The sequence below is a fragment of the Macrobrachium nipponense genome, chromosome 12, assembly GCF_015104395.2.
Source record: "Macrobrachium nipponense isolate FS-2020 chromosome 12, ASM1510439v2, whole genome shotgun sequence".
NCBI classification, from domain to species: Eukaryota; Metazoa; Arthropoda; class Malacostraca; order Decapoda; family Palaemonidae; genus Macrobrachium; species Macrobrachium nipponense.
In genome coordinates this window covers 53,458,534-53,485,942 of record NC_087205.1, presented here as the reverse complement: position 1 = coordinate 53,485,942, position 27,409 = coordinate 53,458,534, and the positions used below count along the sequence as shown (strand labels likewise).

The 27,409-nt window shown below is 47.9% G+C and overlaps 1 protein-coding gene across 6 annotated transcripts in view; it reads right to left on the bottom strand.

The window, feature by feature from the left end:
• The window catches only part of LOC135224543 (BTB/POZ domain-containing protein 2-like), a 393,635-nt gene extending 367,838 nt beyond the window's left edge, over positions 1-25,797 (bottom strand). For 2 of the 6 annotated variants that reach the window (XM_064263625.1, XM_064263627.1), the window contains exon 1: positions 25,297-25,490. The gene's annotated coding sequence lies outside the window, so the exon portion shown is untranslated. Of the gene's footprint in view, positions 1-25,296; positions 25,492-25,529 lie in introns of those variants that run through there. The other 4 variants (XM_064263621.1, XM_064263623.1, XM_064263626.1 and 1 more) reach the window with 4 other exon arrangements.
• Between the last annotated feature and the right edge of the window lie 1,612 nt (positions 25,798-27,409).

Here is a 27,409-nt window from a genome sequence, read left to right as displayed (position 1 = left end):
ACGACGCGTCTCAAGAACGGAACCCCCGTCGTAACCCGGGGACTGCCTGTATTCTCTTCCTGTAAGCCAAGATCAATTCCTCCCAATTCTATTTCTGAGCGATCCTTCTGAACGTTCTTCGACTCTTGGAAAAGACGACGGCCGCCTGTGCGGCACCTATTGTCTTTTTCTTTACCGCCAATACTTCTAGAGACTCTCTCAGCAGGACTGCTTGCGCGTTCCTGATTGAGTCGATGAGGTCTAGAAGGCGACGAATCAGAAGATGACGAAGAACGAAGAGAAGCCGCAGGAGAACGTCTAGATTTCTTGACGGGTAGCCATAGATCTTTTTTACGACTACGCGATCTTTCTTTCTTTCTTGGCGAAAACGCATCCAACTGTGACGAATCGCTTCGAGGGTCTTTTTTGATGGTGAAGAAACCATATGATGGATGGAATGAACCTTTGAGCAAGAAGATGGGCGAGGGGACGCCTTCTTCCTTCTCTCCGGACTCGAATCAGGACGACTCAGAACGCGTCCTGAATCTCTTGTGTGGGATACTGTCAAATCGAAGTCGTCCGGGACTGAGAACCGGAAGCCGAAGCGTAAATCGAGGCGGAGGACGCTCTCGATCTCCCGATGAAGCGTCCTCTTCCATCATACCTTTCCTAAGAGGGCGAGAAAGAACGATGGCCGCCAGTGCGACGTCTTACGTCTTCCTTACCACTCTCAATTGGAGAGGTCTAGCGTCCTCTTCCGGAAGACCTTTCCTAAGAGAGGCGAGAAAGACGATGGCCGCCAGTGCGACCACCTTACGTCTTCCTTACCACTCTCAGTCGGAGAGGTCTTCCGAGATTCCCACCCACGGTGAGGTGAGGACGTCTCAGAGGAAGAGAAGCATTCCTTGAAGGTTCGAGCTTGTGCGCGATCTTTGGCAGCCTGGGATGCGTCTTCAGGATCTGCCGAAGGGACGCCAGACCGGTGTTTAATTCCCGTAACCCTCCTTCGGCCTTCGACATGTCCATTCCCTGTGTTCGGGAGTCCGACAGAGGTTCTCAACCTGGAGGCATTATAGGACCGATCTGACGCCCCCTCCACTTCACTAGGGGCACTAACATTATCCACTACACTTTTGCAGCATTAGATTGTAAGCACTTTCATTTTCGATTCAAGTTCCGAATTGATTCTAAAATGGTTAGAAAAAGGGCATTCCCTTCGGTAACAATCACTTCCTTATCTGAAGGAGAAATTATAGGGTTATGCGTAAACATGTTCTACATTTATGTTAGATTGAGCAACTTTACTTTGACTTTTAACAGAAGCACTCCTGGAGGAAGACCTCCTAATTCTGTCACGCTCATACGAATGTAAGATTCATACGCCTTCCATTCGACATCAAGTTAACACTTCACATTCTTTGCACCTATCATCCAACAAGCAAACATGCCCATCTATAATTCACACACACTATGTGAGGATCTACCGAGGCTTTTGGTAGCCTCACCTTACATTCTTCTACCACACACTCTGAAACTAGTAGAACTAGATCCAGACATCTCAATTCTAAAAGAAAAATCAAAGCCAAAATCAAAATCCAAACCACAATAGCGTATGCCAAATCACTAAGCCAAGTCCGAAACCAAAGACAATCCAAATACTCAAGTGACAAATGAAGTTTTCGAAATCCTAAAGCGGAGGTCTGTAAACAGATGTTTACGACCGGCGATAGAAAAAATCTGAATGAAAGAAAATGGAATGGTTCCCGGTATCCGCCTCCCAGCGGCGGGAATGGGGTACTAACCACCTAGCCGACCACTGCGTTTGCCGGGAGTTTCGAAACTTCTGTCGGTCGTCAGAGAATACAGCTATATATATATCTGGCAGGTAAGTGTCATGAACAAAATGATATTGTTATGTTACAATAAAGTTTCATACATACTTACCTGGCAGATATATACATAGCTAAGACTCCGTCGTCCCCCGACAGAATTAAATTCAAAATTTCGCGCCACTCGCTACAGGTAGGTCAGGTGATCTACCGGCCTGCCCTGGGCGGCAGGAACAGGAACCATCCCCGTTTTCTATCAATATTTTCTCTCTTCCACCTGTCTCCTGCGGGGAGGCTGGGTGGGCCTTAATTGTAATATATCTGCCAGGTAAGTATGTATGAAACTTTATTGTAACATAACAATATCATTTTCATAACAATCAACTTACCTGTCAGATTATATACATAGCTGATTGGCACCCTTCGGTAGAGTAGAGACAGCTTCTATAATGGAATAGACAGGTAAACAACATATGTTGTAGGTATAAATAAACCTTGGTTCCTACCTGATAGGTGGTAGACTTCGTGGGTGTTGCCCAGTAGTCTGCATCACCTCAAGAAACTTTAGCGAGATATATGATATGGCCAAGAGTCTTGTGGGTCTGCCGATGGGTCTTATCCGCTTACTCGGCAGTAGCCTAAAAAGGACTTTGTCAATTGGTGCTGATCACTTATATGACAATACACCATTATGAAGGAGCACACAACCAATCCCGACCACCTGATCCTAACCATATGTTAGAACTAAGGATTGTTCCGAGTTATCCCGAAACTCGTCACAACAACCGTAACTCAAAACCACTACACACACACTACATCAATTTTCATATTCTCATCTAATTGGATATGACAAGCGTCTCTTACTCAACAAACACAGACAGGCCGCCGGCTGCTAGCCTAAGTCCTCCATTGTTCGAAGAGACTCTCGACCATATCCAAAAAGAAGAAAAGTATATACATTTAAGGATTGGTTGTCGGCTCCCGTACCCAGAATCGTATCCGCCGATACGAAAGGACCTAGAGAAAAACCATTCTCATATGTCACACGCACGTCTTTCAACGTAATGAGATGCAAATACTGAGTTGCATCTCAAAATGTCGTATCTATGATGTTTTTAAGCGACGTATTCTTATGAAACGAGAGAGACGTCGCTATAGCTCTCACTTCATGAGCTTTTACTCTCAACAGTTGTAACTGTTCGTCAGGACAGGCCTTATGAGCTCTGTAATGACGTTTCTTACAAGAATGCCAGAGCATTCTTGGACATCAGTCTTGTGGGGTCTTTTACCGCGCACCAAAGACCTTGTTCTAGAGCCTCCCATTTGATGCTTTCTCTGAAGGTAGAACTTCAGAGCTCTAACAGGGCATAGAGACCTCTCTGCTTCTCTGCCTACGAGACTCGACATGCCTTTGTACTTCGAATGACTTGGGAGGCTAGGGATTCGTAGGATTCTCGTTTTTCGCTAAAAACAGGGTCTTAACGAGCAAATCGCTGAGTTCTCCCTTGAATCCTACTTTATCCTGCAGAGCATGCAATTCACTAATTCTCTTTGCCGTAGCTAAAGATAATAGGAATAGGCATTTTCGGGTAATGTCTCTAAACGATGCCCGATGAGGAGGTTCGAATCTTTCCGATGACAGATCTTTAGGGTTTACTACGTCTAGGTTCCAGTCGGAGGTACTGGTTCCTTAGACTTTGAAGTCTCAAAAGACCTTATGAGATCGTGGAGATTCTATTTATTATCTGCCAGATCTAAACCTCTGTTCCTGAATACAGCCGAGAGCATACTTCTGTATCCCTTTATTGTGGATACGGCTAGATGAGATTTTTTTCTCTCAGGAATAGCAGGAAATATGATATTGTTAAGATACAATAAAGTTTGTTCATACTTACCTGGCAGATATATATAGCTGTATTCTCTGAAGTCCGACAGAATTTCTAAAAACTTACGACACACGTAGTGGGAGTAGGGTGGTTAGTACCCATTCCCGCCGCTGGGAGGCGGGTCATCAGGAACCATTCCCATTTTCTATCAGATTTCTATCTCCACTGTCTCCTGAGGGGAGGTGGGGGGTGGGTACTTAAAAATATATATATCTGCCAGGTAAGTATGAACAAACTTTATTGTATCTTAACAATATCATTTTGTTCATGAAACTTACCTGTCAGATATATATATAGCTGAATCCACCTTTGGCGGCGGGTGGGTAGAGACAGAAAAGGATTTAGGAAACATATATATGTAGATGATTGACATCTTGGTTCCTTACCTGTTAGCATAGCTGACTTCGTGATTACTGTCACCAAAGCCTGCATCTGGCTTCACCTAGAGTTACCAACAAGGTAGAGACCTGTATAGTTGTTTGTTCGCTCTCAGATGATCTGCCAACGGTTGGGACGAGACCACAATGTGGCTAGACCTATGACCATACTCAAGAGGACAACGAGGCAAAAAACCACCACCTAAGTTAGCCTAAACAAATTACTCCCATATACCAAAGGCTAAAAGAAGGGAAGACCGCCTCGGCGGCCGACCCTACAACCATAAACATGCGAACATTAAAAACTCACCTACCCTTTTCTATGGGAAAAGGATGAGTGCTACCTCCTGCCCCCAAGATAGTCCTGCTGGCGGACGTATGGTCCAAGAGAGTAACAGTTCTCATATGTCGTTTCTGACCTCCCGTAAATAGTGCGAGGCGAACACCGAGTTACTTCTCCAAAAAGTAGCACTTAAAATATCTTTGAGAGCCATATTTTTCTGAAATTGGCTATAGACGTCGAAATAGCCCTTACTTCATGAGCGTTAACTTTTAAAAGCTTAAAGTCACTATCTTGACAAAAAGCGTGCGCCTCCTTAATGTGTTCCTCAAAAAGAATGCCAATGCATTCTTAGACATGGCATATTAGGCCTCTTAACCGAACACCATAAATTCTCCGCAGAACCTCCTACACTCCCCCTTGGTCCTACGAAGATATTCTTTAAGAGCCCTAACAGGACACAGGACTCTTTCTGGCTCTTGACCAATGATTTTTTTCTGCCATACCTTTTATTTCGAACGTCCTAGGCCAAGGGTTGGAAGGGTTCTCATTCTTAGCCAGGAATGACATACTCAAAGAGCAGATTGCATTATGCCCTTTGAAGCCGACGTGTTTACTAATCGCCTGTATCTCGCTAACCCCCTCTTCGCCGTCGCCAGAGCAGTTAGGATACAGTCTTCTTCGTCAAATCTCGCAAAGAGGTCAGAGTAAATAGGTTCGAAGCGGCTTGGACGTTAAAAACTTGAGAACCACGTCCAGAGATCCACGAAGGCAACTTAGCATCGGTACCTGGTGGTCTCAAACGATTTCAGTAGATCATGAAGGTCTTTATTATTAGCAAGGTCAAGACCTCTAGATGCGAAAAACTACAGACAAGACACTTTCTGTAGCCTTTAATGGTAGACACTGCGAGCTTTAAATCTCGTCTGAGATAAAGAAGGAAGTCGGCGATCTGGCTCACAGAGGTCGTGGTAGAGGAAACTCCTTTCTTCCTACACCAGCTCCTAAAAGCGTGCCACTTCGACTGGTAAACCGCGATTGACGAAGGTCTTCTCGCATGTGGCGATAGCTTTAAGCCACAGGTTTCGAAAAACCTCTCGCTCTGGCCAACTTCTGGAATAGTCTGAACGCAGTCAGACTCAGAGCGGAGAGGTTTTTGTGGTACTCTCGAAGTGGGCTGTTTGAGTAGATCTCTCTTTACGGGAGAGATCTCGAAAATCCACCAGGTAGGACATCACCTCTGTGAACCAGATCGCTGCAGGCCAAAAGGGGGACGATAACGTCAACCTCGTCCCCTCCGAAGCTGTGAACTTCTCATTACTTCCCCCAGAATCTTGAAGGGGGGAAATGCTTAGAGGTCTAGGCCCGTCCAATCCCATACAGGGCATCTACTGCTACTGCCCCCGGATCGCAGTAACTGGGGAGCAGTAAAGAGGGGTCTCGTCGTCCTTGCGGTTGCAAAAACGTCCACAAGGGGCGTCCCCAAAGACTCCACAGCTCCTGGCAGGCAACGTCTTGATTGAGGGTCCACTCTGTCGGCAGCAACTGACCTTGTCGACTGAGGAGATCCGCCCTGACGTTCTCGACTCCGGCAATGAACCTTGTCAAGATCGTGATCTCTCTTGCTTTCGCCCAAATCAGAATTTCCTTCGCTAGAGCGAACAGGGAGCTGAGAGTGAGTGCCTCCTTGCTTCCTCAAGTATGCCAGGGCTGTGGTATTGTCCGAGTTGACTTGAACCACTCGACGGGAGACTTTGTCCTGAAAGAACTGGAGCGCAAAGAGAATCGCTGCCAGCTCCTTGAAGTTGATGTGCCAGGCCACCTGTTCCCCTCTCCAGGTGCCTTGACACTTCTCCCAACCCCCCTAGTGTTGCTCCCCACCCCGTGGATGACGCGTCGGAGAACAACACTAGGTCGGGGTTCCGAAGCTTGAGGGATATGCCCTCGTGAGAGCTCTTTAACGGATCGAGCCACCATCTTAGATGGCTCTTCACCTCTTCTGAGATGGTTAGGATCATATCGAAGTTGTCCTTCTCTGTCCAATGTCCGACAGGAAGAAACTGAAGAGGTCGGAGATGTAGCCTCCCCAGGGAAACAAACTTCTCCAGCGAGGAAATGGTCCCCAGCAGACTCATCCATTCCCTCACCGAGCATGAATCTTTCCCTAGAAAGGCTGACACTTTCTCTATGCCTTGTTGCTGACGTTCCTGGGACGGAAAAGCCCGAAAATCCACTGAATCCATCTGAATCCCCAGATACACGATGGACTGTGTTGGGGTCAGATGTGACTTTTCGAAGTTCACCAGAAGTCCCAGGGACGCAGCTAAAGCCAGAGTCGTTTCAGGTCCTTCAGGCACCGGGTCTGCGAAGAAGCTCGTATGAGCCAGTCGTCCAGGTAGAGAGCGAGATCCTGATGTTGGAAAGATGGAGCCACCCCTCGCCACATTCTTCATTAAGATGGTGAACACGAATGGGCCGTACTCAGACCGAAACAAAGAGCCCTGAACTGAAACACCTTTCCTTTCAGGACGAACCGAAGGTACTTCATAGACTGAGGTGATCGGGACGTGAAAGTATGCGTCCTGAAGATCGAGTGATACCATCCAATCCCCCGGTCTTAAGGCCCCTAGAACTGACTGAGGTGTCTCCATCTTGAACTTTTGCTTTTCTATATAGAGGTTCAGACGACTTACGTCCAAGACTGGCCGCCACCCTCCCAGATGGTTCGGAACAAGTAAACAATCTGTTGTAAAATCCTGGCGTAGCCAGGTCTAAGACCTGTTCCACTGCTGCGTTTCTCGAGCATCTGCTCGAGCAGATCGAAAAGAATCCTTTGCTTCTCTTGAGGATACGACGGGGACAAGTCCCTGGGAGTGGAAGTCAGAGGGGGAGGCTTTACGAACGGAATCTTGTACCCCTTCTCTATGATGTTGAGAGACCAGGTGTCTGCCTCTCTTTCTCTCCAGGCTCCTCCAAACAACTGAAGCCTGGCTCCTACCGGTGACTGAAGGCACGCATTCTCACTTCTTTGCCCCTGGACTTAGCCGGGGCTCTACTCTAGGAAGACCTCTTCCTCGGGATACAGATCTAGCTGAAGATCCTCCACGAAAGGGCTTCTGCTTCTTAAAAGACTGAACTCCTGAAGACGTGGAAGGGACAGCAGGACGTCTCGAAGACTGCGGTCAAAAGGTCTTGAGTAGCTTTCTCCTCCGCAGACTTACTGCCAGATCCTTCACCAAAGCCTGGGGGAAGAGATGACTCGAGAACGGCGCATACAAGAGTTCTGTCTTCTGTGCGGGAGAGACAGACTTAGCCGCAAAATTACAATACAGCGATCTCTTCTTCAACACTCCTGCTGAAAAATGAGATGCTAATTCCTCTGAGCCATCCCTGACGGCCTTGTCCATGCATGACAAAATACTGGACAGCTCCCCAAGCTGATCGAATCTGGGCTTACGCGACTGGTTGTCTAGTACTCCGAGACACCAGTCCCAAGAAGTTAAATACTTCTAAGGATCTAAACAGACCCTTCAACAGATGATCCCATCTCTGACGTAGTCCACGACACCTTCGCTGAGCTAACAGAGCTCTTCTTGAAGCATCTACAACGCTGGCGAAATCTCCCTGTGCTGACGTCGGAACCTTCAAACCTAACTCCTCCCCGGTTTCATACCACATCCCTGCCTTACCGCTAAGCCTAGACGGAGGCAGGGCGAAAGTGGTGCTTCCTTTAGCTTTCCTAGTCTCCATCCAAGTGTTAACTTTCCGGAAAGCCCTCTTGGTAGACAAAGACGTTTTCATCTTAACAAAACCCTGGTGTCTTCTTAGCTTTCGACGACGAAAACTGCGAAGGAGGAGAAGGCGGAGCAGCAGGAAGGAAGGTATCTCCAAAAGAATCACGGAGCAGCCGAGCCAAAACTTGATAGTCTGAAGAAGACGACGACGAGGGTTGTTCTTCATCCACCTCCTCCGAAGACAGCTCAATTCCCCTTCTTCTTTACCGAGTTAAACTCCGAAGAAAGAGGAAGAAGACCTTTCACTCCAAGTCTCCTATCAGACCGGTGACGAGAGAAGAAGAGGGTAACGTATCCTTAACAGAATCGTTAGCCGATACAGGAGCAGCAATCACAACTTGAGTAGACCGCGAAGTAGAAGGAAGACGTGTAGCGTCATCTAAAGACTCGGGAATAAAACGTCCGATCGAGAGCGAACTTCCGTACTCGCGTCCAAGACGCTCTTACGACGATGTCTATTAGCGTCCATCGTAGCGTCAAACCTAGCGTCCCTCCGAGCGTCCCAAGTGAAGCGTCCAAATCAGCGTCCAAGTGAGCGGTCCAACGAAGCGTCCAAAGAAGCTATGAGCGGAGCGTTCCCTCCTAGCGTCCTCGAAGCGTCTCTTACGATCGTCCCGCGAAGATACAGGAACTGACACTTGACGAGCGTCCCGATGCACGTCAACACAAGCATGGACGAAGCGGAGCGGTTGCGTTCCAAATTCCGTCCTTCAGAAACTAAAGCATCTTCATCAGAAACGTCGATGTCGAACGCCCGAGCGTCCTCCACGTCGAGGAAGAGAGGGCAGACTGGAGAAACCTCTCTCTCTCCTGAAGTTTTTACTTACCACCTCTAGAACACAAAACGCTGGGGAGAACGAAGTCTAGACGCCGAAATACCCTGAAACGGGGACGAAAGACGAGCAGGTGAATAAGACTGTCTTGATCTCTTGATCGGAAGTCTATCATTCCTTCTTACGGCCCGAACCGTTCCTTCTGCTTAAGTAAAGCATCCAGTGTCGCTGCATAGCAAGGATCACCTCCGTCTGCGAAGGATCTACACGAGGAGAAGAGCCATGCCTGCGAGAAGGTGAGGGGCGAGGGGCGCCTTCTTCCTTCTCCAGGAACCAGCCTTAGCTCTAGAGCGACAGGGCGCTCAAAGACGTCTTCATCGGAAGACGACTTAGCCTTCTTCTGGGGTCGGAAAGGACACGCTTTCCGGAGAAGAATGCCAATACCGACAAGCATGACGTGAAGCGTCCTGATCTTGAAACGTCCTCTTCAACGGTCGCGAATCCGAACGAGATTCCCACCCCTTGCGCGGGGAGGACGCGTCGGAAGACGAGAAACAATCCTTTAGGACACGTGCTCGAGCACGCTCCTTAGCAGCCTGGAAGCGTCAACAGGTACTGCTGAAGGGACGTCAGATCGGTGGGGGATCCCCGTAACCCTCCTTCGGCCTTCGACATGCCCTCTCCCTGAGACCTGGGAGTCCGGCAGAGGTCCCAGCCTAGAGGCGCTATAGGGCCGATCTGACGCCCCCTCCACTTCACTGGGGGGGGCACTATCACTACACTTAGCACTTTCCCTGTTTCAAGGGCTAGAACCTTAGATTCCAGTTTTTTCAAAGAATCTAAAATAAGCGAAAGGGCATTACCCTCCGCAGACACCACTTGAGGGCCCGAAGGCAACACTACGGGGTTAGGAGTCACAAAATCTAAAGAAGGGTTAGAAGGGGTTACATTATTACCCTGTCTACTACCCGATTTTACTCCTGGAGGAAGACCTCCTGATCCTATCACGCTCTAATTTATTTACATAGGATTCATAAGTCTTCCATTGAGCATCATTCAAACTTTCACACTCCGTGCAGCGAAAATCATACCTACACACTTGCCCCCTACAACCATTTACACACTGTGTGAGGATCCACCAAAGCTTTTGGTAACCTCACCTTGCATTCGTCTTTCTACACACTCTGGCACTAGCCGAACTAGAACCTGACATATTTAAGGAAAAAACCAAGCCAAAATCAAAAAACAAAAAAACACCAAAGTCACGTATGCCAAGCTATCGATCCAATAACAAATAACCAAAAAGTCAAGAGGATACTCAAGCAAATAAAGTTTTCCAAAATCCTGAGGGCGGAGGTGCTGTAAACAGATGTTTACAACACCGGCGACAGAAGAAATCTGATAGAAAATGGGAATGGTTCCTGATACCCGCCTCCCAGCGGCGGGAATGGGTACTAACCACCCTACTCCCACTACGTGTGTCGTAAGTTTTTAGAAATTCTGTCGGACTTCAGAGAATACAGCTACTATATATATCTGACAGGTAAGTTTCATGAACAAACAGCAATTTCCGCTATAGAGGTAGTGGAGGAGGACAACTTCTTGGATCTACACCACCTTCTAAATACCTCCCACTTTGATTGTATACTTTCGTAGTGGAGGTTCTGCGTGCTCTCGCGATCGCGCTTGCCACTTCGCGAGAAAAGCCTCTCGCTCTGACAAGTCTTCGATAGTCGAAAGGCAGTCAGAGCGAGAGCGGGGAGGTTTGGTGGTACCTCTTGAAGTGTGGTTGTCTGAGAAGATCCATCCTTCTTGGTAGGGATCTTGGAAATCTACGATCCACTCTACCACCTCCGTGAACCATTCCTGGGCCGGCCAAAAGGGTGCTATTAACGTCATCCTCGTCTCTTTTGACGCCACAAACTTTTTCATTACTAACCCCAGGATTTTGAATGGGGGAAAAGCATATACGTCTACTCGAGACCAATTTAGCAGGAAGGCGTCTACCATAAGAGCTCTTGGATCTTCCACGACTGAGCAAAAAAACTGGGAGCCTTTTTGAGATGAATGTTGCGAAGAGATCCACATGAGGAGTTCCCCACAGAGACCAGAGATCGAGACACCACTTCCTCGTGTAGTGTCCATTCTGTATGAAGGACCTGGTTCCTCCTGCTGAGCCCTGTCCGCCCTCACATTCCTTACTCCCTGTACGAACCTTGTCAGCAGGGAGATGTTCCTGTGAGACAGTCCAAAGTAATAGGTCTCTCGTGAGCTCGTAAAGGAACGAGGAGTGCGTCCCTCCCTGTTTCCGAATGTAGGCAAGTGCGGTGGTGTTGTCCACGTTTACTTGCACTACCTTGTTTGACACCAGAGGTTCTAGGCTCTTCAAGGCCAGATGTACGGCGAAGAGCTCTTTGCAGTTTATGTGCCAAGACACTGTGCTGGTTCCCAGGTGCCTGACACTTCCTCTGAGCCTAATGTCGCTCCCCAACTCTCTCCGACGCGTCGGAGAACAACACTAGGTCTGGGTTCTGTGTTCTTAGAGAGATCCCTTTGTTCTCTTCAGAGGGAGCAACCACCACTGTAGGTGTGACTTTATCTCCACTGGAATGGGAAAAACGTCCGACAGTTGTCCGTTTTCCAGCTCTAAGACCTCTTGAGGAAGAATTGAAGCGGACGTATATGAAGTCTTCCTAGAGGGAAGAATGTTCTAGCGAGGAAAGCGTCCCCAGAAGGCTCAACCATTCCCTCGCCGACGTTTGTTGCTTCTCTAAGAAGAGAGAGACTATCCGCAAACCTTTTGCGATTCTCTCTTGCGAAGGAAAAACTCGAAAACCCGAGAATCCATCCGAATCCCCAGATAGACTAGGTCTTGTCTGGGGGTCAGCTGAGACTTCTCGAGGTTCACAAGCAATCCCAACGCTTTGATTAAATCCAGAGTTAACTTTAGGTCCCCCAAGCACTGTCTCTCCGATCTGGCCCTGATGAGCCAGTCGTCCAGATACATAGAGACATTCACTCCTTTGAGGTGAAGAAACCTCGCACATTCTTCATCAGGCTTGTGAAGACCTGAGGAGCTGTGGACAGGCCGAAACACAAGGCTCTGAACTGAAAGATCCTTCCCCCCGTCATGAAACGGAGGTACTTCTTCGATGAAGGGTGGATCGGGTACGTGAAAGTAGGCGTCCTGGAGATCTAAAGACACCATCCAATCTCCCTGTCGTAATGACGCCATGACTGAAGCAGAAGTCTCCATGGAGAACTTCTCCTTCTGAACAAATTTGTTCAGAGAGCTGACGTCCAGTACTGGTCTCCCAGCCTCCCGAGGCTTTCGCCACCAGAAAAAGGCGATTGTAAAACCCAAAACCCCGGGGAGTGTTGATCCCGTACCAATTCTATCGCTCTCTTGTCCCACATTTGTTCCACCATCGATCGAAGAGTATCCCTCAGCACAGGATCCTTGTATTTGGCTGATAGTTCCCTTGGTATTGACGTTAGGGGAGGAGTGTTCAGGAAAGGGATACGATATCCCCTTCTTAAGATCGCCAAAGATGACGCGTCTGCATTTATCAGTGTCCAGGCTTCCACAAAAATCCCAGGAGCCTGGCACCTACTGGTGCTTGGAGGAGAGAATCTTCATTTTCCCTTCTTAAAGGGACGAAAAGCAGAATCTACCTCTCTTCTCTGGAGCCTTCCTCCTTGTGGAAGGTCTGGAGGTCGGACCACCTCGAAAGGGCTGCACCGTTGTACTGGGTCCTTTCTTGTCCGATGCAGCAACAGGTTTCTTCTTTCTTGCTGACTGCGTCAGCAGATCCTGAGTTGCCTTCTCAGTTAAAGAATGCGCAATGTCCTTTACTAACTGAGAAGGGAACAAAAAGTCAGATAGAGGCGCATATAGAAGTGCTGCTCTCTGAGCATGTGAGACTGCCTTTGTTAAGAAAGGCGCCATATACAGTTCTTTTCTTTAAAAGACCTGCCCCAAACAAAGAGGAGATTTCAAAAGATCCATCCTGTACCGCCTTGTCAATACAAGACAATATGCATAACAGGGCTTCAGGTTCGATTCCTTCCGAATCATGGGCTTTCTTGGACATCACCCCAAGGGACCAATCTAAGAAGTTAAAACTTCCAATACACGAAAGAGTCCCTTGAGGAGATGATCCAGTTCCGAAATTCCCCACGTAATCCGTGCAGAATTGATGACTTTGACGCCGTGAAGCGTCAACCAAAGTCGAAAAATCTGTTTCGGTTGTAGAAGGGAGAGCAATACCCATATTCTCTCCCGTCTGATACCAAATGCCTCTTTTCCCAGCCAATCTTGCTGGAGGCATGCAGAAGACTGTCCTCACTAAGTCTTTCTTAGACTTCATCCATGAGTCTAAGGAATGTAATGCTCTCTTCATCGATATGGTGGGTTTTCATTTTGAGAAAAGACGAAGGCTTCTTCGTCTTAGCACTGGAAAAGAGCGAGCGAGGAGAAGGAGGAGCGGCAGGCGTCAACTCGTCTCCGTACTCCTCAAGAAGTAGGGTAGTCAACACCTTATAGTTAGACAGACCTTCTCTTCCACTATATTCGTCATCCGAGTTTCCTCTAACTCGGGATCTACATGCTCTCCGCTCTCCTTTCCGAACGTTCTTCTTCTTGAGGAGACAAACGTCCTATAGGAGAGGGGATAAGGGAATGATAATCCTTCCTCTTTCCCGCTCTAATAGTCTTGGAAGGCGTCATAAGCTTCGGCTTCTCTAGAATTTTAGAAGACGCTTCACGCTTACATGACGCTTCCCGTTCGCCAAGCGTCATGGATGACGTCTTTTGCTGACGTCTCGATGACGCTTCGCGCTTGGAAGACGCTCCGCTCTCCAAAGGAGTCCTACTTGGCGTCATAATAGGTTGGACGGAGCGTCATGTCTATGCTCCGTTTCCAATGACGCTTCGCGTCTAAAAGACGTCTTAGTCTCTCTGGCGTTACGAAACTCTCGTAAGCACCTGTTCTCGCTCTCGAACTAGACGCTTCTGTAAGACGTTTAGCCGTTTGCCCGTCTGTATGACGCTTCTCGTTGAACAGGTTGAGAGAGGACGAGACTTCTTAATTGGAAGCGTCACGTCCTTCCGACGTGGCGCTAAAAACTCCCACTAGAGATGACAGTTGCTCTTGAACTGCCATAATGATCTTTCTTGACGCTTCTCCCACGTCCAGTGCATGACGTCTTTCGTCATCACTCGGGGGGGAGAAGAAGGAAAGGGTACTTCCGCGTACACTTCAGGTGACACTGACGCCCCCTTCGCTTTCTTGCTAGAAGACGGAGCGTCATCTGAGAAAACGCTCTGGACTAGAATCTATGTCAGGCTTCATATGACGCTTCAGCGGTCTCGACAAGTTCGATTCCTTCCACCCTCGTTTAGGTGAGGGAGAGGGAGAGACGAGAAACACTCGCGAAGGACGCTTTTTCTATAGCGCCCTTGAGCCGCCTGCCACGAAGCAGAGCTAGCTGAAGGGACGTCTGACCGTTGGGATTCCCCACGACCTCCTTAAGGCTTTCGGACTTTCCTTCTCCTCTGGGCATGGGAGCTTGGAAGAGGTCTAGGCCTGGGAGCGTCGCAGGACGATCAAACGCCCCCTCCCCAACACTGGGAGAACTCAACTTCACTGAAATGCTCACTTTCACTAGCCTTACCTTTGAAGTCAGCCATCTTGGACTTCATGTCTCTAATTGTAGCTTTCAGATTGGCGATTTCCGATGCCGAATCCGAAAAAGCACTCTGAGAATGAGATACATAGGGAGAATCTACCTCAGTAGGATTAGAATTATCCGTGAAAGGCTCAATAGGCCTTGAAAAACTCACACCTTTCAATCGTCTAATTCTATCCCTCTCTAACTTCTTCAAATAAGAAGTCAAAGTCTTCCACTCTTCTGCATTCAATCCCTCGCATTCCTTACAAGTATTAATAGCAGAACACTGAACCCCCCTACATTTACGGCATACAGTGTGAGGATCAACCGAAGCTTTCGGTATCCTCACCCTGCAGCCTACATTCACACACATTCTCACACTCACATTTGAATCAGACATACTGAGAAAAATCCAAAAGAGTTATTCCAAAAACAGTCCACAGTAGCGAATGCCAAAACACGATCCAGATACGTCACCAAAAAGCCGAAAAACGATGATCAAAGGATGAAATATGAATCTAAGTCAGGAGGTAATAGCACAATGTTGATACCACCGGCGACAGAGAAAATATGATAGAAAACGGGGATGGTTCCTAGTCCTGCCGCCCAGGGCAGGCCGGTAGATCACCTGACCTACCTGTAGCGAGTGGCGCGAAATTTGAATTTCTGTCGGGGACGACGGAGTCTTAGCTATGTATATCTGACAGGTAAGTTGATTGTATGAAAACAAAAATATGTTTTTCAAGGCAGTTTTTTTAAACTCAAATATGGCATCTTTCGCATCCGGTCCTTTCATTTCAGCATCGATAACACGTCCTTCCCAGCCTTTCCATTGCTCATATTTGAACAATATAAGCATATACACGTATAGGTAACGTTTACTGATCTTACTCAAGATTGCAGTTGTAATCAGCACAATAAAAATGACAATTTGTCGAAAATTGCATTTTCCTAACTATACAAACCTGAGGGTCCTTTAACAATAGGAAGGTAACTAGCGGCAGCTGGGACGGTCGTAAGCTTCGAACAAGGGGAGAACGGTAGTTAACTGCTTGTCCGATCGTGCGCGCGCCCGCGCGCCCGAGAGGTGAAGAATCACTTTTGCTTTAGGCCATGCAAAAAGTTGCAGAGTGAGGGGTGGCATGAGGTGGGTACTATATGTATAAAGGACCTCAGGTTTGTATAGTTAGGAAAAATGCAATTTTCGACAAATTGTCATTTGTTCCGATACGTAATACAAACCCTCGGTCCTTTAACAATAGGAAGACTCACTTCTTGGTGGGAGGAATCTGAGTCTTTTTGGTGAACAGACTGGTGTTCGTCCAACCCTGGAGTGCCTCCCTGGTCGTAAGAGCAAGGGAGGGATCCAAACCTCTGTCCGATTGATCGGGGTGTGCACCGCAGGATCAATGGTCAGACCTCTGGGCCAAGTACTAAGAGAGAGGCAAGCGTATCTTCTTCGTACCAGCAAGCAAGAACTTGTTCCTGTTGCAAGAGACAATCATAAAATGATGGGTTTGTCTCAATTTGGCATCCACTTCCTCCCCCTTGTTGGAGGAAGTGGTGGATATTTACTCCCTATCCCTACTGAAAGGGATAGGATGGTGCTCTATTGAGTAGCTCACCTGCATCTCGTCCTTACCCAGCAGGGTGACGACCGTGTCCCTCTACCCAAAGGTAGAGGGAAGAAAAAGATGGGAAGAGGAGCCAGTCACACTCTCATTCCTCATCCATTCTTACGGTCACACCAGGACTCGATGCTGTTCAGCCTGCGAGGGTCTGGGTTAACTACACAACGTGTTGAGCAACACCACGGTTCCCCAAGGAAAAAAGATCCAAGGAACTGTGGGCAATATCCTGAAGGTAGAAGGAGGTGCATGCGGTCCGGTTGGACCAGGCGCCTGCCTTCATTACCTGCGCACGGAGAAGTTCTTGCGGAACGCGAGAGAATGATGAAGAGGCGTCCACATCATTCTGGGTGTCGAGTTTCTTCAGACAGCTCCGTCGCACCTTCACAGGACAAAGCAGCATAGCCTTCGTATCGGAGGCGGTGAAGTCCATTAGGGAGGGTATTGTGAAGGACTCGAACCAATCGTCAGTTACCGAAGGGTTCTGAGTCTTCGCTACGAAGATCGGTACGAAATCGAGCGTCACAAATCCCCATCCCTTTGTGCTTGACTTCTCAAGAGAAGTCATGCAGTTACCTAAGACGAAAAGAGGGAATAGTCGTATGACCTATCCCTCTTCTCGACTTTGGTTATGTACAGTACTCATACTGACAAGCTATTAAGACGAAGTAATGATTGCTCTGGAACAACCGAAACTAAGTCCACAGCATAGTTCGTAACTGACTCGGGCGCTCGACAGCTGCCGACTGACTGGTTCGGAATCAGTAGAGGCAAGTTGTCCAAGCATCCGGGTAAGTCACGTGACCTTCGCCCTTTAAAGAGTTATGCTGAGAGACCAAACAATAAAATATTTGTTAGTCACGATGCCGGACGGCGCGGCGATGATTCTCTTAATGCATAAGCTCAAAAGGCGAAAGTCAATTGCCTTCAAAAGACCGAGGTCCCTGATGGCAAGAAAATCTCTATAGACGTTGAATCTCAGCTTAAGGAGGAAACAACACTATGTGACGTTGAAGACGAAGGTAGGCAATGAATGCAACCTACGTCTTCCAGCTGAATCGAGAGAAGGAATCTCAAGATTCTAAAACCTGTGCTTACAAATGACTGAAAACGCTAACCGCCATTTCATTGCTGTCCGTTGTGCAATGAAAGCGGGGCGTTCTTCAGTAATGAAACACAGGGGAGAGCCGCTTGAACTGCTTCTCATGGGCTGAACGTTTGGAAGTAGAGCTGGCAGGTGTGGGAGTAGGCGATGTCTTTCAATACATCTGCTAATCCGGGGTGAACAATGAACAATTGTACACCTCCGAATACAAGATATTTTGAGGACAAACTCAGATTCCGCAAAAATCATCCGCATTATCGGGATACGATGCAGCAAGAGACTATTACAGAATTCTGTTACCGTGCGGTAAACAGAAAGATGAGAGTCGAATAGATAATCTCTGTTTAAAATTCTCGCAATACCGAAGACGATGATCTAGCGTTTCACAGCAGTAGATGGTCATTCATGTATGCGAGAATCCCCGTTAATCAGAGACTTAAGTCCGTGATTGTTTGGGCAGAGACGGTTGTTATTCAATCAAAAGCAGGTGAGAAAAGACATAAACAACCGTCTATCTCAAAGCGGCAGCTGATACTGAAATGCCTCGGGCAATTCAATACGCAGTAGCTGTCGCTGACTCGTCATCCTGAGTTGCCAAGTAATCCTTTCCACGAAGGAATGCGTTCGGCTAGAACCACCGAGCATAAAAAGATATGCTCGAGCAATTATATTTAAGCGAAACGAATTTCGGTAAATATAAAAAGCTTAAATGGCGTTGTTGTGACAACACCATAAGTATATAAAATTGAAACTGGAAACTCCTGGGAGGTTGCAGGCAACCCGGGTTGCAGTTCAATTAGAATACTTTTCGTCTAAGTCGCAATCCGTAGAATAACCAGGATATGCGCCTACCCCCCCTCGGGGACCATTCAACTGCTTAGCAGAATCATGTCGTGAGGTTAATATACGTAGTATATTTGTAGGATTCTGAACAACGATCTCCATCCTAAATTCTTTCCTTCAAGAAAACAAAATAAGGATTGGAGATCGACCACCTTCGTTCTCTATTAAAGAGAGTGAAGGAGAAGTCTCCTCGAAGGAAAGCTTCAATGGTAAACAGAATACTAAGACGATAGTTCCAGCCAAACTGGATATTCCCGTCCGTTCTTCTCTATTCCAGGTTGGTCGCCTACTGTGAGATAGTCTTCTTTCAGCAGCAGTCTTCTTCCTAATGCTAGAAATTCTAGGAATTCGAGCATAGGCGAGGTTCCCGATTATCGTGTAACATATCGGGGATTCTCGTCTCGCTCACTTTGGACCGTGGTCTCGCCTAAGTGTTTGGAGATCGTAAGAAACTCTAACACTCTGAATGCGCTAGAAATTCCGTAGAATTCTAAGCAGTCTGCGAAACCCCCACCGAATTCGTCAAACGATATCGGCTGGTGGTCCTCTCGATTCCCGTAGAAATCGAGAATGGGGCAGGATCCCTCCTCAACGACCGGGGGCTTACGTCAGGTAGGACCCGAAAGGTCCCCCCTGGTAGCGCAGTCCCCAACGTGGGATTCCTACAGAGAAATCTCTGTAGGATCCTTCCCCTTTCCCTCGTAGCCGTAAGAGAGGGAGGGAATGGGGGGAGAATTGGATACTCGCTCGCCTTCCCAGTGGAACTAGCAGTTGGAGAAGAGTAGGAGCAGCCATCGCCGCCTCTCAGAGTCTGGGGGAAAAGTATCGTCAGGATAAAAAAACAGTTTTTTCAAAACCCGAGGAGGGTTACGAACTCTCACTGTAGGTAAGGGTCTGCCGCCACTGTGAACGTCGTCTGGGTGGGGCTGGATCGACACCTGGACAGGAGAGAGCCGATACCGTCCTCCGACTCATCCACGTCCTCGTCGAGGTCGAAACCTCTCAGGAGGACCGAAAGGAGTATTTAAATACGGTGTCCGAAGACACGTAGAAACGCCGCTGTCGCAGTAGAGGAGGTGGAAGTAGCTTGATCGACCGGCCAGAACTGAGAGAGCCTTCTTGTCCGGAAACGAGAGACTCTGGTTCAAGACAGAATCGCAAGCTCCAATCGCGGCATACCCACCGTCGGTTTGGGTTCCCTCTCGGGCCCCAAAACGACTCGAGCAGAGACACCTGGGCTCTGCTGGTGGGAGCGGCGATCCTTCCCCCCGGTCGTTGTGCTGACGAAATCAGTGCAATAACCTGGGTAAAGTTACTCTGAATCTCGGAAGTTACAGCGTCTTGAGGAGTAGGACCGTCCAGTCCCTCCAACAAGAGCAGCTCCCAGGACCCTCCTCCTTCAGAAGAAGGACCAGCAACAGATCCCTGACGGTTGCCTCCAATCACTTGCGCGTACGTCCTGGTTGGTCCTAAGACCAATCTGGCACGTGCGGCGTCGTGACGGGATCGTGAGCGGCGCATCTCTCACGATCACTCCTATATACCTCGCTCTTCCTGGCGTATGCCGAGGAAGTTGAAGGTATCGGAGAGACAGAACTGACGCTACCCCCTCTCCCCCTGACGGTCGCCTCCAATCACTTGCGCGTACGTCCTGGTTGGTCCTAAGACCATACGTGGCACGTGCGGCGTCGTGACGGGATCGTGAGCGGCGCACCTCTCACGATCACTCCTAGCTACCTCGCTCTTCCCGGTGTAGTCCGAGGAAGTTGAAGGTAGTGGAGAGACAGACCTGACGCTCCCCCCCCCGCCTCGCTGGCGTGGGGGGCTGCAGCCGATCACCAACCCGCGGTGGGGATCGATCTGCAGGCCTGGCCGTGGCCGCTCACCTGTGGCGAGCGGCTCGACTGAGCACGTCGACCCCACCCCGGTCCCGTGCGTCAGACGAGCTGCTGCTGGTCACCGTATCCGCCCGTCCCTGTGGGGGAGCGGCGGTCAGGTGACCTGCAGAGCTCGCTTTCGCCGTGAGACCGGTGAGCGTCCTCGCGGCACGTCAAACCGCTGGTACCAGCCGAGGCTGGTACCGTCGGTCGAGGGGGACCTGGGGGACTCTTTCCCAGCCTCAACCCGTGGGCCGGTCAGAGACCGTCACGTCCATCCGAGGTACCGGCTGGTCGCTGCGAGAGCGGCCGCTGGGCCTGGCGAGAGTCACCTGAGCGGCTCTCGACAGTCTTCTGCTCCGTGCCTCGGTCATGACGCTGAGCGAACTCAGACGTCTTACAAATTTGGCTGCACGGTCACCCGAAGGAGATCGTACACCTCGGAACTTCTCGCGCGGAAGAAACCGAGCCGGTACCTGGCTTAGCAGCAGAGCTGCCAAGACCAGGTGAGGGTGTACCAGCGGTAGCCAGCACACCTTGGTCCGTCTTCTTCTTCTTCTCAGAAGGGGAGACGGCCCCAGTTCCCGAAGGAAACAGAGGACCAGCAGAAGAACCCCCCCGTTCACACCGGAATGTGACGAGCCCTTCGAAGTTCCCGAAGGAGTCTTCTTTAGGGGAATAACAAACCCGGTTACCAGCTGGTCGCTGCGAGAGCGGCCGCTGGCCTGGCGAGAGTCACCCTGAGCGGTTCTCGCCGCCTTCTGCTCCGTGCCGTGGTCTTGGCGCCGAGCGAACTCTGGCGCCGAAACTTTGGCTGCACGGTCTCCGAGGGAGAGCGTACACTCGGGATCTCCCGCGAACGAGAGACCGAGCCGGAACCTGGCGTAGCGGCATCGCCGCTAGCACCAGGCGAGGAGTACCAGAGCTAACCGATACTCCTCTGGTCCCCGTCTATCTCTTCCTTACGGAAGGGGAGACGGGCCCCGCTCCGAAGGAGCAGGAGGACCAGCAGAAGGACCCCCGTCCCACCGAGGTGGGACGGGCCCTTAGAAGTTCCCGAAGGAGACTTCTTGGGGGGGAGGGGGGGGGAGGCAGCCTTCTTCTTCTTCGGCTTATGGGCCTTAGAAGTCGAAGGGGAAGAGGCAGCAACAGACGAAGACGAAGATGACACCTTCCTCTTCTTCGTCAGCTCACGCAGGACAGTCGTCAGGTCCTCCATCCAGGCCGGAGTCGGGCCTATTGCCGAAGCAACACGGCCCGACTGCACCTGTCCGGAAGGACCTGGGACTGGGGTAACACACCATGGGCAGGACCAGCATGGACAGGCGCAGGAACCAGGAGCGACAGGAACAGCAACCAGCTCAGGAGCGGCAGGAAACAGCAGGGCAGCGGTAAACACGAAGAAGGGACAGCCAAGCCAGTAGCGGGAACCACATCAGCGACAGGTACGGCAGGGCCCAGCCATCGCCTCGTAGAATCATCGGCAGCCAGCGTGGTACTGGCGGCCGGTCCAGGGGCGAGCTGCTGGAAACAGCGGAAGTCTGGGGCAGGCAAACACGAAGAAAACACAGGCGGCGGCGGCATACCCCTCCTCGGTACGGCGGCGACCGGCCCTAGAAGCGGCAGACGGCGTCACCGACACAGCATGGGGAGTGTAGACCAGCGGGGGGAAGCAGCATAAGCGGCCGTGAAGGTTGTAGTGGAGACACTCCAAGGTCACCGCCCCAGACCTCGCTAGACTCTGCAGCAGATCGTGGATGCTAGGCACGCCCTGCAGCCGCAGTGGTCCATACCTGTCCAAGGTCGTCTCCCACGGCTGTAGCACCTGCGGTAGCACAGACAGATTAGTAAGAGGGGTTCCCTCACGCACGGGGGGGGAGACATGCCCCACCCCGAACGGAAGGAAGACCCCAAAAAACAAAATACGAGGAAGCTGAGGCGGGGGGCAGGAAAGAAGACGAAGAATCGGATACCAAGGGAGTCGCGAGCTTTCCGACGACTTCCTGGCAGACCTTCGCTTTCCCTACCCCCGCACAGCAGTGAAAAGTAATATGAAAATGAAACAGAATACTGCACTTGCGATTCAACTTCATAGAACTTAAAGAGGGAAAAATCAATTCCCGGTAGGGAAGAGCGGAAACTTGATCCATAATAATATGATGCTATCATAAATATATATGAAAATGAAACAATACTGCACTTGCTATTTTCACTTTCACAGCAATAAAACGTAAAGGATTACTTCCCGGGTAAGAGCGAAATTGATCCAAATTAAATTTGATGCAATTAATAAATGAAAATGAAAAGAAAACTGCATTGCGAATCCACTTTCATTGCATTCTATTCATACAAAATAAGAGGCTCTTGCCGAGCGCAATCAAGCTCTCGGCAAACGAACGCACAGGGCAAAAAAATAATGAAAAAGAGTACTTACATCTTTCAATTACACACTTTCGCCCAAAATACATGACTCGGGGGCGCGAGTGCGCCCGCCCTCGGCACCGAGACATAATTCAGGGTTCAATTCATGAAAGAGCGGAAATCGCCGTCTCTACGGCGATTGCTCCATGTTGATTCATAAATTAAGTAATGAAAATGAAAACAGTGTACTTACAGTTTCATTTTCAAGTCAAACCAAAACCATTAGTAAAAAACACAATATAAACAAAGCATACGACGATGAAGCGGGCAGAGAGCGATGACGAACACGTCCTTCACACCCGCGGCCGAAAGCAAAAGTTGATTCTTCACCTCTCGGGCGCGCGGGGCGCGCGCACGATCGGACAAGCAGTTAACTACCGTTCTCCCCTTGTTCGAAGCTTACGACCGTCCCAGCTGCCGCTAGTTACCTTCCTATTGTTAAAGGACCCGAGGGTTTGTATTACGTATCGGAACAAACAACATTTTGTTGCCTATATTAGTGAAAGTATGAGACTTCTTATTCCCAGGATCACGGTTTGAACTGAAATTCATTTCTACCTTGTAATCAGTAGTTTTATCCTTACTGTCATCACAAATAAAACTCCACAGTGCATATCTGATTGTAATTATACACATTTTGTTCTTAATTCACTCCAAATTGCACTTGAAATACAATGAGAGAGTGTTGACAGCGAAGACATGGCGGGAACAAATTTTGACTTAATGTACAGGGTGTCCAAAAAGGCTCAGTATACCATTACAAATATTTATTGCTCAGAAACCATATAACAAAGTAATGCAGTTTTTTGTTGAATGTAAACTTGAATGTAGAACATTCTACAAACAAACTGCATTACTCTATGTTTTATGGTTTCTAAGCAATATATACTTGTAATGGTATTGGGACTTCATGGACACCCTGTACGTGGTATCAATGCCGAAAACAAAAGGGACCGGATGCGAAAGATGCCATATTGGATTTAATAACTACCTTGGAAACATACAGCTGCCAAAAGCACCAGTGAGCAGACGATAGATTAGTGAATTGTATATGGCAAAAATGTTATATCTTTTTATCGCACTATTCATTGATTCAAGTCCATAATACTATTTTGACACTTATTTTTAATAAGTGTACCTATGCCTGAAATAAATGTAAAATTTAATGTTTGCATGCTAGGAATGGCAAAATTTCATTGTTGCCAATTCAGTGGAGCTTCACACATACATCGATGCATTTACAAACTGTTTCCATGAATTCTAGTTGTCATGGTAATGCAATGATAAAATTGCTCTATATGTATATATACTTCAGTAGATACGATAATTTCACTTATCTCCATGGTTTTGTGTTAGTCTTATACCTAGTTTGGAGGATAAACAGATACCAATTGGCAACACTGATAAACAATAGGCGAGCGCAAACAACACCATAGGTACTGTTCACAGCAAAACCATTGACATTTGTGTCAGGAATCTAGTTACTTTTACAACAACAAATATTTTCAAATTAATTATCATAAATACGTAATCATTTTATGTAATTCATAACCTTACACAGATGTTTCACTTTATTTCAAAATTATCCAGTGCACTATTCTTCTTTCCTCCCAAAAAATCACAAGTTTCCTTGGACTCGAGGGCAATCGTCGTCATCGTTTAAAATTGTTGTGGAGAAAGTGTCCCAGTTTGAAATGGAAAGGTTATTGACACAAGTGACTCTGCAAACATCAAGATGGCATCAATCTTCTACAAATAATGTGTTTTAAATAAAAATTTCGAAAGCGCCATGGAGGTGTCATGGAGGTAAGTTTGCACTGCCCGTGGCTAGACATTCATTAACCTCTGTTTAATCTTTAATTAGGACATTATTTTCGACTTTGGAAGAAAACGCTTATTTCGAGAGGAAAGTAGAGGTCTGGAGGCATTGCTTCCACGACTGATGACTCGTGACTGTTGTGTCCATCTCCGGTATCAGGACGTGTTAAATAACTTTTCCTGGAAGGTGGGTCAACGAGTGGGCAAGACTGCCCCAAGTAGTCCACTCGGTTGTTTCCCCTAGTAGGCAGTGTTACTTGGCCAGGGGGAAGGAAACTCCACTTCTTACCTAAAGCTCCCCTGTAGCTAACACTGTGCATGTGTGATAGCATTCCAGGATGGCCAAAATACAACGTATCAGTTTTGCGGTTAATTACCCCATGCCGAGTTGTTCTGTGGTTCTATCAAAACTAGTGAAATACAGGGACCTTCATTCCACTGATAGGTAGTAGCTAGTTCTCATTCAGACTAGGTAAGGTGTTTATGGAATGGCTTCCAACAATAGTATCATTTGCTAGTTAATATGGTAAATGACCGAGCGGCGACACAGAGGCCACCTCTCTCGGAATGCAGCCACTTTCCCAAAAAGAGCTTAAATTATGTCATTACTTCGTAATTTACAAGAGAAACACTTAGTTCGAGAGGAGCGTTGAGGTCTCTGTGTGCTGCCTGGATGGGCCAAAACTCTTGACTGATGCTCATGGCAATGAATTCAAGTACATTTTCGGGAAGATGGCCACATTCCGGGAGAGGTGGCTGCTATGTCACCGCTCAGTCATTAACCTACCCTAGGCCACATACCCTAAATTAGGGTGAGTTTACTGAGGCTGGTCAGGTCATTTGCGCATGAAACGGGCGTCAGAAACGGTCACAGCACTCATCAAAACATAAGAAAATTATTATTGCCTACTATTTTGAAATTGAAAATGCAATCAGGGTTTGAGGTAGACTACCTACCTAGTAGCTAGGTTAGTAGGCTACCTTGCATTTTACCAAAACGTTAGGCTACCTACCTATCAATTAATATACAAGACCTCCGTGCAAAGCCCTTCTGTAGAATTACCACAGTGACCAGATTCACCAGGAGTTGCCTTAGTTGTCCGCACTAGGCTGAGTGCAGTAAAGGCTAGGTAGCTACTCCAGCTCAACAGGCTCACTTCAGCTCGTCATTTGTAGCTAGGTCCCTAATTGCCTGAAATCATCATGCCTAAGCCTACCTAAGCAACAAATAAAACAATGTATTCACCTTCTACGACAGCTCGGGTTTAATAACCAACACCCACCACTACTTATGACTGTCAAGTTTATCGGTCACCAAATATAATGTCTCAAAATAAAGTTTACAAGATGACACTACGACCAGCTGATCTCAAGTACGTCTATGTTTACTTCTGACGTCACACATCTCAATGACGACATGCACACTGCATCCGAATCCGAGAAGTTTCATTGTTTGTTTATGTACAGCCCTCCATAGGGATGATTCCCTCTCTGGCAGGCCATTGTACTTTTTCTAAATAATTGGCTTCTATGTATTATAATTGTCTTTTAGTGTTTTCTCATTTTGTCGTATAGTCTTGGTGCGCAATGTTCAAATGCTCTCTCACCTGACTCACAATTTGTACTAGGTTCAATACTAGCCTGTATCCTCTAATGCATGTCAGATCACAATATTCATTCCAGGTCTAAAGAAACTTAACCAGTTTCTTAAATATGTTGGTTCCCCATATTTCAGTGTTTTAAAGACAGTAAGAAGTATTTTATATTCTATTCTTGCTTTTACTGGAAGCCAATGTAGCTGATTAGTGCCGGGGTTATTTTGTCATGGTTTCGGATCCTGTGATGGCAGGAGAGAGACATGTAGCTGGGTACTGATAATTTATTACTGTTGTTTGAGATTTAGCTGGCCTTATGCTAGCACAGGCTCTTGCTTCTAGAGCCGCCCGTAGTTTTTTTTATTAAGGTGACCTTGTGTCAACACGGGCTCTTGCTCGCCGAGGAGCCCATAACAGTTTTTTTTATTACAGGGGACTGGGTTGACATGGACATGTGTGGACGGATAAGTAGTACCAAGATCGTACCAAGAGCAGAAATGACTCTGAGACAGTATGGAGGAGTTATGGAGTTCCATTTGACAATGTGTGTGTGTGAGAGAGAGAGAGAGAGAGAGAGAGAGAGAGAGAGAGAGGGTGTAATTGCTGCATGGATAGTTAATGACTGAATTGGCTGCTGGTGAGTTCTGAGTTGTCAGCTGGTGCAGCTGGAGTTAGCTGTTAGAGAATTCTGTGCTTTGGAGGTAGTAATCTTTGGTCGGTTTTTAGGCAGAGCCTGTGAAGATAAGTAGTATTGGCAGCGGTCTGTAAGTCTTGAAGGAATTGAAAGTCAGTTGAGTTGTGTTATTGATTTGTTGTTTGTTTTGTTAGATTTGATGTTGTTAGCTTTGGAGTTGTTGTGCCTGTGCTATTGGATTTGTTATGCTCTTGAGTTCCTGAGAGCTGTATGTGATTGTTATAGCCCTGAGTATCTGCAGTTGGGTGAGTACATGTTTTTGTGTTTTTTTTTTTTTTCTGTGTGTAGGTAGGTCAATTGTCCTGCATATTCCTTAGTGTAAAGAGGAAAGTGTGACTGTGGGTGAGTTGGGCGGCAGCTTGATTGATTAAGTTTATGTGAGGGGATTTTGCCAGCTTGTTTTATTAGCTTGTGATCCCACTACATTATTTTTTGGCGTCCGAACAGGGACTGTTGGTGCGGCAGCTGCAGGACAATTGGGGTATTGAGTTGTGTGATTAGTGGAGTAAGTGAGGATGGAAGGGTTGAAGGAGATGGAGAGGCTGAAGGAGGAGTTACAGTTGGCGAGGGAAGCTAAGGAGAAGTGGGGAATGAGAGGTTGAGGGTAGAGTGTGAGGATCTCAAGAGCAAGTTAGAGGAAATGAGAGGAATGCTAAGGAGTGCGAAAGTGGAAATGAAAGAAGAGGTGAAAGGAGCGGAAGAGAGAATGGTTGAGAAAAGGCACAAAAAGTTCGGGGTAATGATGAATGCAGTGCAAGAGATGGTGCAAGAAATGGTGAAGGGATTCATGGAAAAGGTAGCTGTAGGAGATAGACCTACTGGGTCTTGTGACGGACC